Here is a 19693-nt window from a genome sequence, read left to right as displayed (position 1 = left end):
TTTATTGTTGTTTGCCTTTGAATTCTATATCTTGGTTACTTTCTTGTGTTACTTTTTTTTCTGGTAGCTTATATAGTAGGCTTTAAGTAGGCTCTAGGAATCATCTAATATTGGTTTCCTTATTTATAGATTAGGACCCTGAGGAGCCAAAAGAATCACTGTCCCTTGTCAAGTAATGACAGAGCCAATATCACCACTCATGCTTTGACTTCCTCAGTATCTAGAGAAAGGATTACAGTAGAATCCTTTGTGGGTGAAAGCAATTTAATTTTCTAACATTTGGAAATTCTATCAGGTATATTTATCTTTTCTTTTCCACTTCAGAAGTAAGTGGTCCTCAAAGAGTTTTCTACTTTACTTTTGGTGAAAGAAATATGTTTCTTATTAAAAGACCCTGTCACCATCAATAAAGTGAGTCACTAAAGGTATTAACTTCCTCTCCTCCTCTACCCTTTCTCCTTTCTGGCTCTCCAGCCGTCATTTATGAAGATGTGACTCCCCTCTTCATGATTCGTTGCTTCCTCCCCTTTGTCCTTCTTGAATGTTCTTTTCCCTTCAGTCTCTCTCCTTACTCACTTCTTGATTTTTTTTTTGAGACCTAACTTTTCATTCCCTTTCTGTATTTTTCTTCATTCTTTACCTTTCTTCCCTTTTCACATTTTTTCTTTCTTTACTTTCTGCCTTCTTTCACTATATCTTACTTCTTTCCCTGTTTCACTATGTTAATAGTCTGACTTATTTTATAGGATACAGAATTACAATGCCAAAAAGTGAATTAAGTCTGAAAATGTACATTATCTCTTTAGATCTTCAGTGCCTCACATCCTGCCTCACAGAAAATATGTAAAAATATGTACACAGAAAGTACATAATGGCTGTTCTGTTTCTAGAGTAAATGCCCTTACTTTCTTTTCCTAATTCACTTTCTTTTCCTAATTGACAAAAGCCTAATTGACAATTCACATAGAATTTTATGTATTTTTCCAAAAGCATATGCTTCAGTGGCAGAGCATTTCAGAATCTATCTTAGAATCCTCTTCAGTTATTTTAAATTCATACTTCTATCATTCAGTCCCTCCCTTGATGATGTGATTTAGCGATTTCATTCTCCTGCTCCCTTCCCATGTGTTTTTACTTCCTCTTTCTTTTAATCTGCCTTTTGTGTTTCTTCTTTCTGTCTTGTTTTTTCTAACTTCCTTAATGTGATAAATGGCTTCTGTAAAATACCCCACAGCTATAATAGCTCATAATCAAAAACTGGGTGCTTTCCCCTTAATATCAGGAGCAAGACATCACTTCTATGTAGCATTGAATTAGAGGTTGAAGCCAGGGAAGTTAGGTAGGAAAATGAAATAAAAAGCATCCAGATGGTAAGAAAGAAAAAAAACTATATCTTTTTGCCGATGACATGATCTTATATATGGAAAATCCTAAGGCAGCCTCTGGAAAACTTTTGGGCAAATAAACTAGTTCAAGAAAGTTGCAAGATTAAAAAAAAAAATCAGTATATAGTTAACCCTTGAGCAATAGGTTCAAAATATGTGGATTTTTTTTCTAATAGTAAATACATTACCACACAGCTCATGGTTGGTTGAATCTGAGATACAGAACCATGGATGTGAAGGGCTGACTAATGGACTTGGATGTCTCTGGATTTTGGTATTCCCAGCGGGTCTTAAAATCAGTCCTGCGCAAGTACCAAGGAACGACTGTGTAAATATCAGTTCACAATAGCAATAAGCAAAGAACTATCCAAAAGTGAAAGTAAGAAGACAATTCCATTCATAATATCATCAAAAAGAATTAAATCCTTACAAATAAATTTACCAGAAGAATCAGAAAACTTTTACTCTGAAAACTACAGGACATTGTTGAAAGAAACTAAAGAAAATCTAAATACACAGAATTATAGCCCAAGTACATTGATCAAAACACTTAATACTGTTAGATGTCAATCCTTCTTAAACTGATCTGCAGATTCAGTATGATTCACATCAGAATTCCAGCTAGCTTCTTTGTAGAAATTGGCAAAGTTTCTACAACCTATAAGGAAATTATTCATATGGAATTTCAAGGGACTCCAAATAGCCAAAACAGTCTTCGAAAAGAACAAAGTTGAAGGACTCTCACTGCTAAATTTCAAAACTTATGACAAAACAACAGTAATCAAGCTAGTGGAGTACTGGTATGAAAGTAGGATATCTAGACCAATGAACAGAATTGAGAGTCCAGAAATAAACCATCCGCCACATTTACCGTCAGTAGGTTTTTGATAAAAGAGCCAAGACAACTCAGTGGTAAAGAATACTTTTTCAACAAATGGTACTTAGATATCTGAATATCGACATGAAGTTATATCCTTACCTGACACTGTGTATAAAAATTAAGCCAAAAGGACCAGAAATGTAAAATTAAGAGCTAAAATTCTGAAACTTACAGGGGGAAGGATAAGAGTAAGTCTTTGTGACCTTTGATTAGATAATGGTTTCTTTAAAATGACACCAAAAGCATAAGGGAAAAAAGAAAAAAAGATAAAATGAGCTCTACCAAAATTATAAATTTCTGTGGTGCAGAGGACTCTGTCAAGAATGTGATAATTCACAGAATGGGAGAAAATATTTAAAAATCACGAGACTTGTGTTCAGAATATATAAAGAACTCTTAGAGCTCAATAATTGAAAACTATTTTCCCACTGTTTTCTAAAATCCTTTTTTCAGTGTGACTGCCAGCATTTTTTAATTTAGATTGGTGTCTCCGATTGTGGTTTGCATTATATTTCTGTTGAACAGTGCAACACTGTAGGAGGCCCATAAGAAATACAGGACATGTCACCTTTGAGACATTTCAAATGGAAGATGAATTGAGTTTAGTTGGAGTTGCAAACCAACCCCAAAAACTGGACAGAAATGATCCACTCCTTATCCACGCTACCTTATGGGAAAAGATGTGCCTTCTCTCAGCAAAAATAACGTTGACTTCTGTTTCCATAGTCTTTATACATGGTATCTGATATGTATTAAAAAAGAAAAAAGATACTAAAAAGGCAGGAAGATTTGACCCATTATTAGGAGAAAATTTAAGTAGTAGAAAAAGACCCACAAATGACTGAGATTTGGAGTAAGTAGACAGAAGTTTGAAATAATTGTTATTAATACTGTAAAGAAACATGTTGAAAAGGTGGAAGATTTCATAGAAATGAGCTCTATTTAAAGTAAATCCAAAACTGAATAATACAGTATCTGAAATTAAGGACTCCTTAGATAGCCATAATACCAGATGGACAAAGTAAAATAAAGGATTAGTAAACTTGGAGATAGTTTCAGGCAAATTATCCAAACTGAAGGAGAGAGAGAGAGAGGAGGGACAACATAGAAAAGAAGACAAGAACATAAAAGAGAACAAAAGGAAAACCATGTGGAGTAGTCAGATGGTCTAACGTATGTGTAAAGAGAGTACAAGAAGTAAAAGAAAGTAGAAAAGAGATTGAATGGAATAAAAGAAATAATTAAAGAGATAGACCTCATGACTCCTCCAAATTTGTCAAGAATCATTAACCAGCAGGCCCAAGAAGGCTATCCTCAATCCAAGCAAAAATAAATGCAAAGAAAACTACACTTAGAAGCATGTTCAAATGACTGAAAATCAGAGATAAGATAGAGAGACCCCTTCCTGATGGACTGAGACAGGGTACTGAGCAAGAAGAGAGAGAATGCAACAATGTCTTTCTCTCCCAACAGATTTCAAGGCCTAACACAGATTGCAGGAGAGATGAGATGCCTTTGTCTTTTGTGAAGTTTGAGAAAATCTTGAATTCAGCCAGTAAAATATACATTCATAGATAAAAAGACATGTTACCTTTGAAGGAAACAGTAATACTGAAATAAAGGAAGGTCTTCAATTTGAAGATGAGAAAACTAGTGGCCATGGTGTCAGTCTTCAATAACTTGGCCTATTTGTGTCATTCCTTCTGAAGCTAAGAATAGACCTAGAATGATTAAATTAGTTGATATAATAATGACACTAACTGCAGCTCAGTGTTATTAAGATCTTTCAAATTATATGTCTAATAATGAATGGGACTTCCCTGGTGACACAGACAGTATAGAACCTGCCTGCAGTGCAGGAGACCCGGGGACTGTTTGTTCACAAGCCATTAGCAACCCACTCCAGTACTCTTGCCTGGAAAATCCCATGAAGAGGGGAGCCTGATAGGCTACAGTCCACCGGGTCACAAAGAGTCGGACGTGACTGAGGGACTCAATTTTCATTTTCACTTTTCATTATCTAATAAATGTTTTATTAGGAGCCTGCTGCACATCAGGCACTATTCTGGGTATTGAGTATAAATCAGTGTGGAAGACAAAAATCCCTGCTACTAAATTTAATGAAGGAGAGAGACAGTTAGTTGTTTGGTTGCTAAGTCATGTGTGACTGTTGCACCACCAGGGAAGCCCAGAGAAGACAGTTAAAAATAAATATTCAGGTATATTAACTATAAGAAGCACTTACTGAGGCAGTCTAACAAGGAAGCAGATAGGAAGGAGGAAACTGGAGCTGGACAGCATGGCCCTGGTCAGAGGCCACTCCCTGAGAAAGCGCGGGGCCCTGAAAACGGAGTGCACGGGAGAAGCCAGTGGCAGCTGTAGCAGTGTGTGCCTGGGGACACGCTAGGCTGGGAGCCTCCTAGGCCACTGTGGTTGCTTTGGCCATTATGTTGAGTGAGATGTAGTTGTGGGGGGAAATAGTTCACACATGCACAGTTTTAAAATACTTATTATTGTTTTCCAAGTATCAACCTATTAAAAGAAATGAAGAGCTCACCAGCAGGGAATAAAGATATACAAAAGAGGTGAAATCTGTATTCAGAAACAGAGTCAAGTTCAAAAAAGCAAATGGGAGTTTGATATTTATCTCTAAAGAAGTTATGTTAAGGAGTATTTCTGTTATTTGACTCAAATATATGTGTGATATGGAGTTCTTTTGATTATTAAAGTTGATTTTTTTCATCACATGAGAACCTTCAGAGGGTTTGAGCAAAGAAGTAGTGTGATTCAGTTTATATTTAGGCACATAATTCAGGTCAACATATGAAGATTAGACTGTAGCCAGGGAAGGGCAAGGTTCTGTGACTGTTGCAGTAATCTTGGCAGGACATTATGGTGGTTTGGCCCATGGTTGTGGCTGTGGAGGTGGTGCAAAGTGGTCAGATTTTGGAAATATTTTAGAGGTAGAGCCAAAAGCATTTGCAAATGGATTACACATGGGGTTGGAGACAGGAGATAAGGATAATTCAGTTGTATGGCGTAAGCAACTATGAAGGATAAAATTAGCCAAGGGAAGGAAAACTGAGGGAGGACTTAATTTGGGAGGCTGGGCAGGTGGAGATCAAGAATTTATTTTTGAAAATGTTAACTGTCTCAGGGTGTTCTAAGCTACCCATTGCTGATCAACTACATGAAAGGTTGAGAGGGGGTTGTGATTTATGTTGAGTTAAATTTAAATGTGCATATAGATTACCTGGAGATCTTGTTAAAACACAGGTTTTGACTTCAAAGATATTGAATGAGGCCTGAAATTCGACATTTATATCAAGAGTGATTGGGGAAGACACTGATACCGCCTCATGCTAATGTGCTGCTTTAAGGACCACACCTTGTGGTCCAACAATTTCCAAAAAGTTTTTAAAAACGAGGATTTTTTTAAAATACAGATTTAAGAAATGTTAATCATTTTACTGCTAAAAATTCAAACAACCACAAAAGCTGAGTATCCTCCACTCCCATGCTTTCCTACCCATTCCCTAACAATCACTCAGTGGAGTCTGTTTTAAATTTCATAATTTCTATAAACTTTCAGTTGATAGTGTAAAATAAAACTTCTGTTAAGTTACTAACACCCTATATGAATTCATACTTTATTCTTTTTCTTAAAAGCATCTGGTCCACTAGAAAACAGCAGAGCATACATGTTATTTCTTCAGTGTTCAAGCCAAGCTGTGCATAGTCTTGAGCTCCTTTCTTTACTGTCTGTGCTCTTCACCTGCTCCCTCCTGGCCTGCTTGCAGCTGCTTGTTCCTGGACAAGCCAATCTCCCAGTCCTGTCCACTCAACCTGAGATTTTCTTTATTTTTTAATTTATTTATTTTTAATTGAAGGATAATTGCTCCATAGCATTGTATTCATTTCTGCCATACATCAACATGAATCAGCCATAGGTATACATATGTCCCCTCCCTCTTGAACCTCTCCCACCTGCCACCCTGTCTCACCGCTCTAGGTTCTTAAGAGCCCCGGTTTGAGTTCCCTGAGTCAAATTCCCATTGGCTATCTGTTTTACATATGGAGTGTGTATGTTTCCACTTTACCCTCTCCTTTGCCCCCACCCCCGTTTCCACAGGTCTGTTGTCTATGTCTGCACCGCCATTGCTGCCCTTCTAATAGGTTTATCAGTACCAGTGAGATTTTCTTATTCTGTGTAATGTTCAACCATTTCCTTGACTTAACACAGAAGTTCTGAATCACAGACAATCTGGCCTGACATTAAGATTTTTCCTTTATCTTGCCCAGCCTCTTTCCCCGAGACGTAATTCAAGTTCTTGTCTCAGGCTAAAAGAGAAACAGAGAAACAATTAAGGATGAGATTATAAAGGCAGACTTTTAAAAAATTTACCTGTATTGGCAGTGTTCCTTCATAGACTGACTTAAGGAAATTAAAATAAAATAGGGATAAAAAGAAGTATAATTAAAATGCCTAAATGTTTTGTAACTTTAAATATATTAAGAATTAATAAAAAAGATTTTAAAAGAATTTAATAAATTTGCTTACTCTTGTATAAATGGTTTATGTATATATTTTTAGAAACTTTTTGTTCTACAAATGCTGATATATCATCTACAGCTCATTAATTATAGTGGTTTTGGTTATTTATTAAAAAAATGAAAGTAGGTCTCAGTCAGGATCTTAAGCCATCTTGTAGTATAACTGCTATAAAAAAAAATTACATTGGATTTATATTATTCTCTTCCTAAGACTTCTCTAAAAATTTGACTGTGATCTTGAATACTCTGTGAGTAGCTGATGTGAGTTTTGTTTTAAACAATTTTTCAAAAATAGCTTTCTATGTCAGAAGTAGAATAAACAGCTGTACAGAGTCATTAGTACAGTAGGGATCCTTGAGACATTTATGCCATTTCATTACATGACTGCATGCATGAATTCAATCATTAATTCATTTATTTATTAAATATACATTGATTAATTCAGTTATTTAACGGATATTTATTGAGTGCCGACAGTGTATTTGACTCTAGTGATAAATACATATTTTTGAGTAGAGCTATGGTCCCTCCCTCCATGGAGCTTAAAACCTCAACCATGTCATTTGAGTCAGTGAAATTATATTGTAAAGCTCTGATAGATTTGATAACATTAATAATTTATACTTTTTCTATAACATTTCCCACAATGCCTAAATTGATGAAATAAGCAATATCAGAAGTTATGAATTTGTGCCCTAAACTTTTCTTCATGGTTCCATTTTTATCGTAAGTGTCCTTACGTGTTCTGTCCTGAGCCTTCTGTAAATTAGTGTGTGTGGAAAGAATGACTCCAGAAGTTCCATCTAGTTTTGCAGTTTTCATAGGAAAGAATAGAGAATAGTGTTCTTCAATTCTATTTAAATATTTTTTTCTTTTTAAAAGTAGCCAAGAGAATAGAAACTGTAACATTAATTATTCATGAGGCCCTGTAAGTAAAATATGTCACTCTTCAGTACATTCTAAGTATCTTTAAAAACTTTATATTCCTAGTTTTAAAAAAATATTGTTTACAGTTTAGTTTATCATTATTTGGTCATCTTGTTATCAAATTAAAATATGAGGTTAATATATGATTAAAAATAATTTATAAGTCAACTGGTAGAATGACTTTTTAATATCAAATCTACCTTTATCTTAATCTATTGATAAACTAGTACTAGTAAGTTTTTAAAATAAAAGTGTAATAGTGTTTATATTTTCAAAGTAAATAATACCAAAGTGTGTGCATGGAAAATGGAATTCCAAGGCTTATTCTGACTGCTCCTTTTCTCTGTTGCCATTGTTAATGGTTAGGTCGACACTCTTTTAGGCCATTTGTGTGTGTGTGTTGTGTGTGTGTATGACTGTCTCTGTCTTAATAATGGGTTTGTACTCTACAGTTTGTTATGCAACTTGCTTGTGGGTAGCCTTTACTGTCATCGTATTCAGAAACATGTGTCTGTTTTTGAACTAACTGTTTTAGATGACATAGATCAAAAGACTCTTTAAAGACTACTTTTTTGTCTCTAACCAACAAAATATTCTCCATAATTATAAAGCTCCATGAAAACTTAACTTTTGTAGAACACACTGTGACCAAGACTTCCCAGACTTCAAAACCTTATTATACCTGAGAAAATGTGAAAGGAAAAGTGTTTTTTCCTTCAGTGAAATAGCTGCTAGGGTGGTCCTTGAAGAACAAATCAGTACCAGAAGGAAACTGAAATTAGTATAGCCTAAGTATTCTCTGTTACCATTTGAATCGCAAAGGCTAAGTGATTCACAATTCAGCACTACTGTGTAAATTAAAATGTTCTAGGCTTTTTTGGCTTTAGCATACCACTTTGAAACATTATTTGACTATAGCAGCTCTGTTAACATGTGTCAACAGTGCTCAATTTTTAACATGACAGAATCCCTATTAACCGAATATGCATCTTCTTTGGTGATTTGACCTCAGCGTAGACTTCAAATCTTACCACTAATTGCTTTCTTACATAAGACATTTGTTCAAGTTAAATATTTTATTTTTCCCAGTAATGCTTAGTAATGCTTTTCTATGGCCCTTGTTTATGTATGAATTTTCAAGTTTGTTGAAATAAAGCTTTCTTACAGCTTAGCCTTTGAAAGAGTTTTTGTTATGAAACTTTTCATTGGTGAGGTTATAGATACTTTAAAAATCTTTTTTCTCTGTTCAGCATTGTTCTGTTTTTTTTTTTTTAAGAATCACATCTGTCTTTTCATGTGTCATTTAAATCCTGCTCTCTTTTTTTTAACATTTTATGATGGCTCTACTTAGAAGTAAACTGGCCTTCTTTACCAGTGTCTGACCTACCTTCTATAATTGTTAACATAATAGTAACAACAGTAGCAGAAGTGGTAGTGGTAGCAACAGTAATACCTAACCATAATATATTTTTTGTGTGTGTCGAAGATTCTGCTTGATGCATTCAGTGCAGTGCTTATGCATCACAATAACCTTTAGAGTCAAGTATTAGGATTGTCTGTATTTTAAAGACAAAAAACTGAGTCTGTAGATATTAAATAATTTATCTTGAGCCACACATAAAGTGAAGACCAAAACCAGTTCCCATTCCCATTGTATATTGCCAAAATACATCTTGCTGCCTGTAACTGAATTTAAGACAGACTGGCTTTGATTTAACTAACTCTAGTTAACCAGTGTAAGTTTGAGGGTTGATTTTTTTTGAAGTTTCACATTCATATTGCATTAAATTTTATTGCTGTTTACATGGTAGAGTTTTTTTTTTTTTTTCTTGACATAATTCTTGTTACTGGTGAGTAAACTGGTACCAAGTTGAATTTTTAGTGCATTTTCCTTAGGTTCTGTAAAATATTCCAAATTGGGATGGATTTAATATTATAGATATTAGAGCCATAATTTATTTATGGTGAAAATTCTTATAACCCTAGTGTTTTGAGGTCTTCAGTCTTAAGGATACTTGGAAATTAAAAGAATTCTCATTAGGTTGTACTTAATACTCATTTGCTCTTCAGAAAATAGCTCCCAGTAGCTCCCTAGATATCTAGCTAATGATTTTGATCATTAGCTTTTTCTCACATCATTTATAAGCTCTGAAGTAAACCATGACCAGATACAAATATTAACATAGATTTGCTGAATAATAAACTCAATATATTTTTGTGATTTTTATTTCCTAAGAAATATCTTTCTCTTTTTGCTTCAGTATAATTTAGTGATTACTCTGGTTCTGTCCCAAAGTTATGAAAGAAAAAGAGATAAGTTAAAACTATTTTTCTTGGTTTTAATTCTGTCTTCTACCCAGAGTATTCTTGCACATTATTATTTTTCTCTTAATTATATTGGAAAAAATACTGATTTTATTATTTTAAAGCAACTACACACTCTGTGTTCACAGGTATTTTTCATTCACCAAAATTATATCAAAGTTGAATAAGTATGTCATGGAGTTTCTCAAAATTGGGCTTTTTCTCTCTAATCCTATACAGTTGAGCAATATAGTGTTTAAGCTGGAAATAGGGTTTATAGAATTAGATATATAAATTTGGAAGCCATTTAAGTTTATATGTTGTCTCCCTTGTGAACTGCTCTGTCACACTGTCTAAAGTTTAGTCTTTTAATACCTATGCTAAAAGACTTAAAAAATAAACTGGTGATTTTAACAAATAATTTAATTTATGCGTTTTTCCAAAATATTCTGTACATTAAAAGAATTTTAAAATGCAAAAAAGCAGAACTCTTTGTTTTTGTAGTATATTTAATTACAAAGTTTCTAAACTTTCATGTTTTACTTGAGGGACTATATCCTTCTTTTAATTGGACGTTTGTGAACTTCTGCATACAGCTTTTGGTTCATGCCATAAATATTTGTGGGTCTTCTGATGTCCCTTATGGAATTTTATCTGTGACTAATTTATCCCATAGCTCTTTAAAAACTTTGTCAGTTGTTGGATTTTTCAACCACTTCTTTTTTGTAGACATTTGCTAATCCTTTTTAGTGCTTTCAGTACTTAATAGATTTGAATCTAATATTGGGTTTCAGCTTTTCTCCACAGAGAATTTCATTCTCTTAAAAATTGCCCACAAGCATCATTATATGAAAAAATCCATGGTGATTTTGGCAAATGTTTTAAAGACACCTTTTATAAATGAGTCTTCTGACAGGTGTACCCTGGGTGTAGCTGTTTAAGTCATGGAATTTTACCTTCAAAGAAATATAAAGGTTAGGGGATATGATTCATTTTTACATTTAGAAGACTTGCATTAGTAGAGTTCTTCAAGCATTATATGTACAATTTGTTTTCTGTGTCTTTATTGCTTTTTTTATGGTCAACTTTCACAACAGTGGTTAATCTCCATTTCTCACTGTGAACCTGATTTGATGCCACCAACACAGAAAGAATGGAAAAACATGCTTGCTTTCTATCTAGTTGATGAGAAAAGTTTACTTTCTTTATGAAAACTAACTTTATGACTAATATTTCAGAAATATAAACATTCAACACACAAAAAAATGCATATTTCCTAAATAGAAGCTTTATTGGAAGCTTGTTAAAACTAAGCAGATTGTTCTTTAACTACTACAAATTGTCTTCTGATTTTTAATTGACTTTGATGTATAATCACTATACTAAGATTTTTTTAAAATCATAATTTAGTAAAACTCAAGAATTAAGTACCTTGTTAAAAGTTTTAAATAAATAGACCTTGATGCAATCCAGAATGTAGATTTGTAAGTCACACAATTCCTTCACACAAAACTTTGACAATATTGTTTAATATTGTGGGTGTTATGATTTATGGGTGTCTTGATTTCTCAAAGGGTTAATATTCCCAACATGAACTAACATTAAATTGATAGAACCAGTGAAATTCATGGTTGAGATTGACTTAATTTTTAAATTTTGTTTTCCAAGTGTACTTCAACAATTTATATAGGCCTGGACAATTGAAGCATATGACCTACAGAAATTCATATGTGAGATTAACATCCTTCCGATAAGCTTAGCATCATTAACAGTTGTACATTATGCTTTGAAAAATTATCTTTATTTCAAAACAGAAAAAAAAAATGTGCTTTTCTGGAAATATTAATAATAGCCCTTCTTTATTCCTGATGAATGTGTAGTTTAGGATGAGATATTGCTCTACTGTATGTTTTTACAGTTTCTCTTAAAACCTGTCTTATCATCTACTTTAACACTGAACTGTAGTTCCAAAATACATTGCAGAGATTAAATTCTACAAAACCACACCCTCCCCCAATGATTAATTTCTTCCTAATTTTCTTTCTATATAAATGTTCTCAAAATAACCATTGTGTTGGCTTTTGGCAAGGTATGTTTCATATCTCATGATGTTAGGTTCCTAATCCTATAATGCATAGTGTTGGTTTCAAATAACTCCCTTTTAGCAAGTCAGGGAGATTGGGATAGTAGGTATTTAGAGTAGCTTGCCTGAAAGCTTTGTTTGAAAATACTGTTGGCAGACTTTTAGTCCCTGTCGTGTTCTTTAGCTGATCTAGTGTGAAGGCTTTGGATTTGGATTTGGCCTTCACCAAAGTAACTGCGTCTTTTGTGGCTTCCTGTAGCAGGATGTAGGTTTCTATGAATGTGTTTCTATTTGCTGCCAAAAGCTACCTCAATAACAGTGTTGAAAATGACTGTAAGTTCTACTGTCATACATTTCAGAATGTTATATTAAATATATTTAACCCTTTATTGATATTTTTGATGTTTTCCTCTAGAAATTCATGTTGAAAAATATGCTACAGAATAATAGAATTTTGGGGGGTTTGCATCATAATTTTTTATTGTGAACTTAGAAAGTCTATCTTATTTTAAGTACATTCTAGTTATATAAGGTACACTGGATATATAATATCTTATGTACATTCCTGATTATGTGTTTTAATTGAGGCACTAACATCATCATGTGAAATTAAACACTAAACACTAAACACTTCTCGGCTTAAAGACAGGTGAGTTTCTGGGATATGATGAATGTTCACTAGAACCACCGACATATAAGACAGCTCTTTAAAAAACAGTAAAACATTGTGCTAAGTGTTATTGTAACTAAAAAGTAATCTGAATGTTTATTTATTTATTTATTTTTGTACTGGAGTATGGCCGCTTAGCAATGTTGTGATAGTTTCAGGTTAACAGCAAAGGAATTTAGCCATACATACACATGTATCCATTCTCCCCCAAACTCCCCTCCCACCCAGGCTACTGCATAACATTGAGCAGAATTCCATATGCCATACACTAGGTCCTTGTTGGCTATCCGTTTTAAATATAGCCGTAAGTACAGGTCCATCCCGAACTTCCTAACTATCGTGTCCTCCCATCCCTTCCCCCTAGAAAGCATCATATGCTTATTATAATTATTCAAGTATACCCTGCTCAACATCCTAAATGGATTAAACATGAGAGCTAAGATGATTGATTGATTGATAAAAGTCTTTGCTCAGCTTTGAGTTTAAGAATATTGTAAAGGGTACTGCAATGGTGGCTTTGTAACTGCAATCTGAGGAAGACCCATTTTACCCTTTCATGACTAGTGTGTCTGTTTTCAGCCAATACCTTCCAGTCCCCTCCACAAATACAGAAGCTAATTAGAAAGCAAGGTAGGAAGCAAGCATCTATGCATTCATTTAATGTATAGAACTAATAATAAATTACATGCTGTATAAGAGAACTTGCTAACCAATAATGAGATGCTTCTGCCCCAAAACCCTTGTCATTTTAACATGAGAACAAAGATGCTATTATTTTCTAAAGTGCCAATTTAAACAATAGCTATTAATACATGCATTTATCTTTATATCTTATTTTATTCTGTGTCCACTAGCTCACTGCCGTGAAGTAAACTATAATTGTAACTGTTTTGTATGCTAGAAATACTTGCTGTCTGTTTGGAAACTCTGCATCCTCTGCTGAGAAGAAAGGTATTTCTTCAATGTGAAATACTTTTCTTGTACGTCATTTCTCACATTGAGCTGTGAACAAAAACTTACTTGAAAATCATTCCACATTGACAAGGGTAATGAAAAATACAAATGTTGATTGTAAAAATAGATACAAAATAGATCAGTGCAAAGCTAATTTTTTAGCTTTCAAGGCTGGTTTGAACTTTTTTCCATATCTTTTTATTTTTTATTGAGTTGCAACTTATAGTCAGGAAAGTACATTAATTATTTGTATACAGCATGAGGGACTTTCGCATACGTGTGTAGCCATGTTCCAGCCACCCAACTCCCTAGGAACTTTCCTCTTCCTGGCCCATCCAGTATCCTGCACTCCGTAGATAACCACTGTTCTTACCTCTATAGCCATTGAACAGTTTTGACGTAACTAAATGTTAAAATGAATTAAGTTGTAAAAAATACTTTCTCAGCATAACTTATCATATGTAAATCTACTCAACATAGTCGTCAGTGTCAAATCACAGTTCAAAATATGTGATTTCGATCAGAATTAAAAAACAATTTTCAACCTCAGTTTGTCATATCTTAATGTTAAATTATATATTCATCCACTATGATATTTTCCATGTAAGTCACTAATGAATATAAGGAAAAAATAAAAGTGTCTGGTGTGAATATTAAAATTTTTATTAATATGTACCTCTATTCATTGGACATATTCCAAGGATATAGCTTAATAACTCTGGTTATAATTGAGGTTTTGAACCAATTTATGAATTTTATTTATTGCAACAGTTATTTACTACAGATTGTCATATACATTATACATGTCTGTGGCATTTGTACATTAAAGAATATACTGCTTCTCAAAAAGAAATAATTATTTGTTTTCCAGGACTTTATTGTCCTCTAACTGAATTGAATGTCATCCACGTATGGGTTTGATAAACTGACACAACAGTGAAAAGAGTCCCTGTCCCATGTCAGCTTATCAAACACACTGTGGACAGCACGTCTTTGGCACTGAAAAGATCCAGTCATTTAATTTCTGGATAGAAGTCACGGAGCTCATGTTCAGTGAAACACAACCTCAGTATTTCCAGGTGATTTTAAATAACACCTGATAAAACTGAGGTATAGTCCCACTGAACTTTAAGAATTATCCAAAAACTAGGAAAAAGAATAATATGCATAGCTACAAATTACAATGTCATTGGTTTAGTTAGCTGACAGAATGGATATTGATGAAATATACAGTAATTACCTAACATCCTGTCATTCTAGTAAACAGCATTTTGTTAGGCTGTAAACATACTTATGCTGTAGAAAAATAATAAAATTAAATTCTTTTTTTTTCCTATCCTAGTTCTTATCACAACAGATATCCTTGTGGGAAAGTTATCCTTCAATCTGAATTGGACACTACTTTTTTCCAACTTCATATAATTATTTTATTTGAAACTGTTTATTCTCAGAAACTTAGCAACCATCATTTTGAATAGTGTAACTGAATCATTTGTACATTTTCCAGTTAAGTATAGGCATCTTAATATATTCTTTTAAAATTTATTCTTAGTACCGTAAATATATTCTGGTAAAAATCTCTAACTCATAAGGTGATGTAGTTCAAAACGTGTTTTCTTGTATATTATTTAACTTTATTTACATATAGCTATAACAAAATAGTTCAAGCCGTAACATTTGTGGGTCAACTTGCCTGATACTATAATATCATATAAAATGTGAAAAAATACCTTTCCAAGTTTATTTTCTATGCTTCTAACCCTTCGAAGAAGAAATTAGATGATGCGGTTACAGTACCTCATCAGTGGAGCTCCATCTCTGTGCTGCAGGTAGAAATGTCGTGCATCAGTGCTGAGCAGAAGCTGCTCTTCCCTTTGGAGAAAATTGCAGTATCCAAGAGCTTTTTTAACAAGGGACCACTTTTAAATGTGTATGGTCACCTCAAAGGATATGTAGAGCATTTCCTGCCAGCAGGATTAGAGGAAGGAAGCGCCAGGCCAAAATGTTTGATGTGTGATGTACTGTAATTCCTTTCATGTGTTTGGTGGCTTTTATATGTTGATCAATGTTCTGCTACCAATTGTGACCTTGGTGTGGTCCAGGTCATTAAAATTTGACCTTCCTCAGTGTATGGGGTCATTAACTATACCTAGCAGCATTATTATAATTAAGGATACCGTTTTCTTTTAAATAACCACCTCTCATTTTCATTAAAGTATTTATTTTTCATAATTGGATAACCCTCCTAGAGACTGATTTTCATGAAAGAGATGATTCAGTGTTTGAGACTGCCAATACTAACAAAATGTAGCTGAATGCTTGTTAGGGTTCCTTACTTTATCTTGTATACCTGCTGTTTAAATCAGCATTTTCTTCCCATAGTTTCCTGTGAGCATGTAAAGTTCACGATGGGGACTAGCTTTTTTATTTTTTTTAATTTTAAAAATAAATGTTTTCTTCCAGTTTTATTGAGATATAACTTACATACAGCTTTGTGTAAGTTTAAGGTGTGCAGCATAATAATTTGACTTACACACACCACGAAGTGATTACACAAAAATTTTAGTGAACCTCCATCATTTCATAGAGACAGAAAAGGAGAAAAAATTATTTTTTCCTTTTGATGAGAATTCAGAATTTATTCAAAAAACTTTCATATATAACATACAGTAGTATTAATTTTATTAATCATGTTGTGCATTACATCTAGTTTTATAGTATAGTTTTCCTGGGAGTGTGAGTCTTACAAACAATAACTATTGACAAAATCACTGTCAGCAATATTACATACTTTTAATAAAACAAAGTTTGTTCTTTACTTTTCTAAGATTACATGTTCAGAAGCAGTTGAGTGCTAATTGGCTGTAGATTTAGGCTGTGTTTTCAACATAAGAAAACATGAATGAGCAACAGGGGCTAATTAATACAGTGTAATGGCAAAGATTTGATAACAATCTAAATGCTCACTGTAGAGGATTGGTTAATAGAATAATAATATACTCATGCAGTGAAATTAGAAATAACCATCACAAAGGATGTATGGGTACCTATTTATTGACATGAAATGTAGTTTAGGTATTTGTTAAGTGAAACAAACTTTTAAAAATTGCATGTATAATATGGTCTTATCTGTATATATGTTTACATGTGAACAGAAGATAGCCTGAATGGTTACACACCAAATTGTCAACGGTTACCTGTGATTACTAGTATATGAACAATTGTTTTTCTTGATATTTTCCTGATTTATAGACAAATTTCAACTGTAATTAATTACCATCTTAAAAAGTAGTGAAAATGGCAGTTTTATACTCATTGTGTCTTTAAATCTTAAAGTACTGTTTTACCTTTTTAGGGTTTTTTGCTATTCATTCAGTGTAAACTACATGAAAATAGGTGTTTTATTTTTTCATACTCATCCTCTCTATAACCTCTATATTTGCTTTTTGGGTGTTTTAAACTTTATTTTTACTATGATACTATATAGTCCATGGGCTTGTAAAGAGTCCGACATGACTGAGCGACTTTCACTTTCACTATTAGCTTACCCATTCGTCATTGACCACTTGACCGCGGTGATTCTGAAGAAATACATGCTTTATTCTGGATGGGTGGGTGGGTGGGTGGGTGAGTGAATGAGTGTATATGGAAGGTTATTTTGTTTATTTATTTGAGGAACTAGTTTAATCTTTTCCCCACATATGAGCGTCCAAATATTTTCTGTAGTTGCCTTTTCTCTCCCATTGCTGGTGCTGGATGCATCGTTAGTACACAGTCTACTAGGTGCCAAAGAGGTGGTTTCTAAAATACAGAAATGATAAAGTTGTTGTTTTTGTTACATAATAAATACAAAATAAATCAGTTTTATTATGTCATTTATTTTCTCAAAAATGTTTATGAGTGCTTACCATTTACTAAACACTTCCTAGATGTTGGGCTATACTACTTCTACAAAGTGATAATAAAATATCCACAGTCTTTACTTCATGGAACATAGTTTAACCATCTTTATAATTATGCTTAAAGTGTATCAGCTGACTGATTTTTTAAATCATCACTTTTTGATAAATAAATGGTACATTTACAATATAAAGGAAGAACTCAGTTAATTTTTTAATATTCTTAGTATATATTACTGTAGCATCTTCATTATTTTATCTTGTAAGAAATGCTTCACTAGTTTTGAAATTTAAAGTCTTAATTGTAACAAGTCACTTTCAGGCCATGGCTTATGATGTTAATATTCAAGATCATAATAAAATGGTTAAATTTTAAGCATAATAGTGTACAAAATTTAAAAAATTAGGTAACTATGAACTTTCACCAATAATTTGTGGACAATTACTCAGTTGACCTTTTAAAGAAAGGTATAGTAATTTGCTGCAATTCTTTTGTATTTTTCTGCAATATATTAAGATAATGGTATAAAACATGTATAATTCAAAAACATGTTAATGTTGAATAAGAATTCTGTATTTTAATATCAGTGTGAATTTATGCACACACAATATGAATAGCAGATTTTGTGAATACTTGGGAAATGAAGTATTTTTACATAATAAAGCTGATATGAATGTGTCATAGGTAATTGTTAGTTAAATTGTTGATAGAAAAGATGCTTAGAAGTAAGTATAATAATGTCTCCTCCTTTTGGAAGCAGCTACTCTGAGAGTTGGTATAATCACTTCTTTTTGATACACTAAATCTGAAAATATATTTTCTGTATAAGCAGTTATATATAAACTGTTGTATATTAAAGGAATACTTTACAGTGTATGTAAGAAAAGAGATTTAAAATTCATCACCAGCCATGTTGGGAGTCATTTTTGTAGCATCTCTTTAACAGCTGTTTGACCTCATTGTTTCTCAATTCATAAATTTTAGTTTGAATGCTTGTGCCTCAAAACACATGCTAAAGTGTGAAAAACATCTTTTTTTCCCACCTCTTTCATTTCTCAATTTTATTGGTAATTTCCTAGCTCTTCCCCTGCTTCTGACCATGTCTTTCTCAGAAGTGAAATTTTGAATTTGAATTCACAGGTAAAAAAGAAATTTTATCTTACCTAAATCAGTTTCTTTTGTATTCCTTTTGAAAGATAAAAAAGCATTTTGTTTTTACATTTATTTTTTAACCAAAATGTAGAAGTTTCATAATTGTTCTCTGAATTTTTACTGTGGTCTTGAGCCCTTGTTTTGAGTAATTGTACTTTCATGTTTTAAGTGTTTATCTTTGGTATTTTTCAACATTTTCTATTACAAGGCTGTTTTCTTAAAATGTCATGGTATAGAATCAAAACTTCTAAAGGTTAAATTTTTTTGTAGTCATTATTCTGTTTATAAAAAATTGCCAAATGTACATTATTAGGTTGTTCATATGTTGCCTTAATTCACCCTTTTCCTTTTCTGTTTTAATTATAGCTTGGAATATGTCTAAGGGCAATATATTTAGAAACTATTCTGTAGAGTAATTAAATTATAATTTAAAATTATAAAAGAAAATTTTTCTCTGGTATCAATTAAAGCTTATATAAAATATATTCTTAATCAGTATGACTTAAATATTTTCATCAGATAGCTCATATTTTGTTGACTCAAGTCAACACTGCATATTATGACATGATACTTAATCAACAAAAATCAATCCATTTTTAAATTTCTTCCCATGTTAAGAAATTTATGCTCAAAGTAAATAAAAATATCTCTGTACTTTGGAGGATAAGATAGGGCAGAATATTTTTATGTTATTTTCCTGAAGAAAAAAATTCTTCATATTAGTAGTGGCATGATAGTGTTTTCCTTCCTGAGTGAACTAGGTAGTGATTTATTTTCAGATTCATTATACTGCCTGCAGGGATAAAATACTTTATGTGGTGTTCTAGTAGTATATAATGTTTTAAATTCTTAAATTATTTCTGTTTAAATCTAGACAGTGTTCA

The 19693-nt window shown here is 32.8% G+C and overlaps 1 protein-coding gene across 1 annotated transcript in view; it reads left to right on the top strand.

Moving 5' to 3' along the window:
• The window catches only part of VPS13B (vacuolar protein sorting 13 homolog B), a 775227-nt gene that overhangs the window by 434203 nt on the left and 321331 nt on the right, over nucleotides 1-19693 (top strand). The window lies entirely within an intron of this gene.

Source organism: Budorcas taxicolor, chromosome 14 (genome assembly GCF_023091745.1).
Source record: "Budorcas taxicolor isolate Tak-1 chromosome 14, Takin1.1, whole genome shotgun sequence".
Classification (NCBI taxonomy): Eukaryota; Metazoa; Chordata; class Mammalia; order Artiodactyla; family Bovidae; genus Budorcas; species Budorcas taxicolor.
The sequence above is the reverse complement of the archived record's forward strand: the minus strand, read 5'-3'. Positions and strand labels throughout refer to the sequence as shown.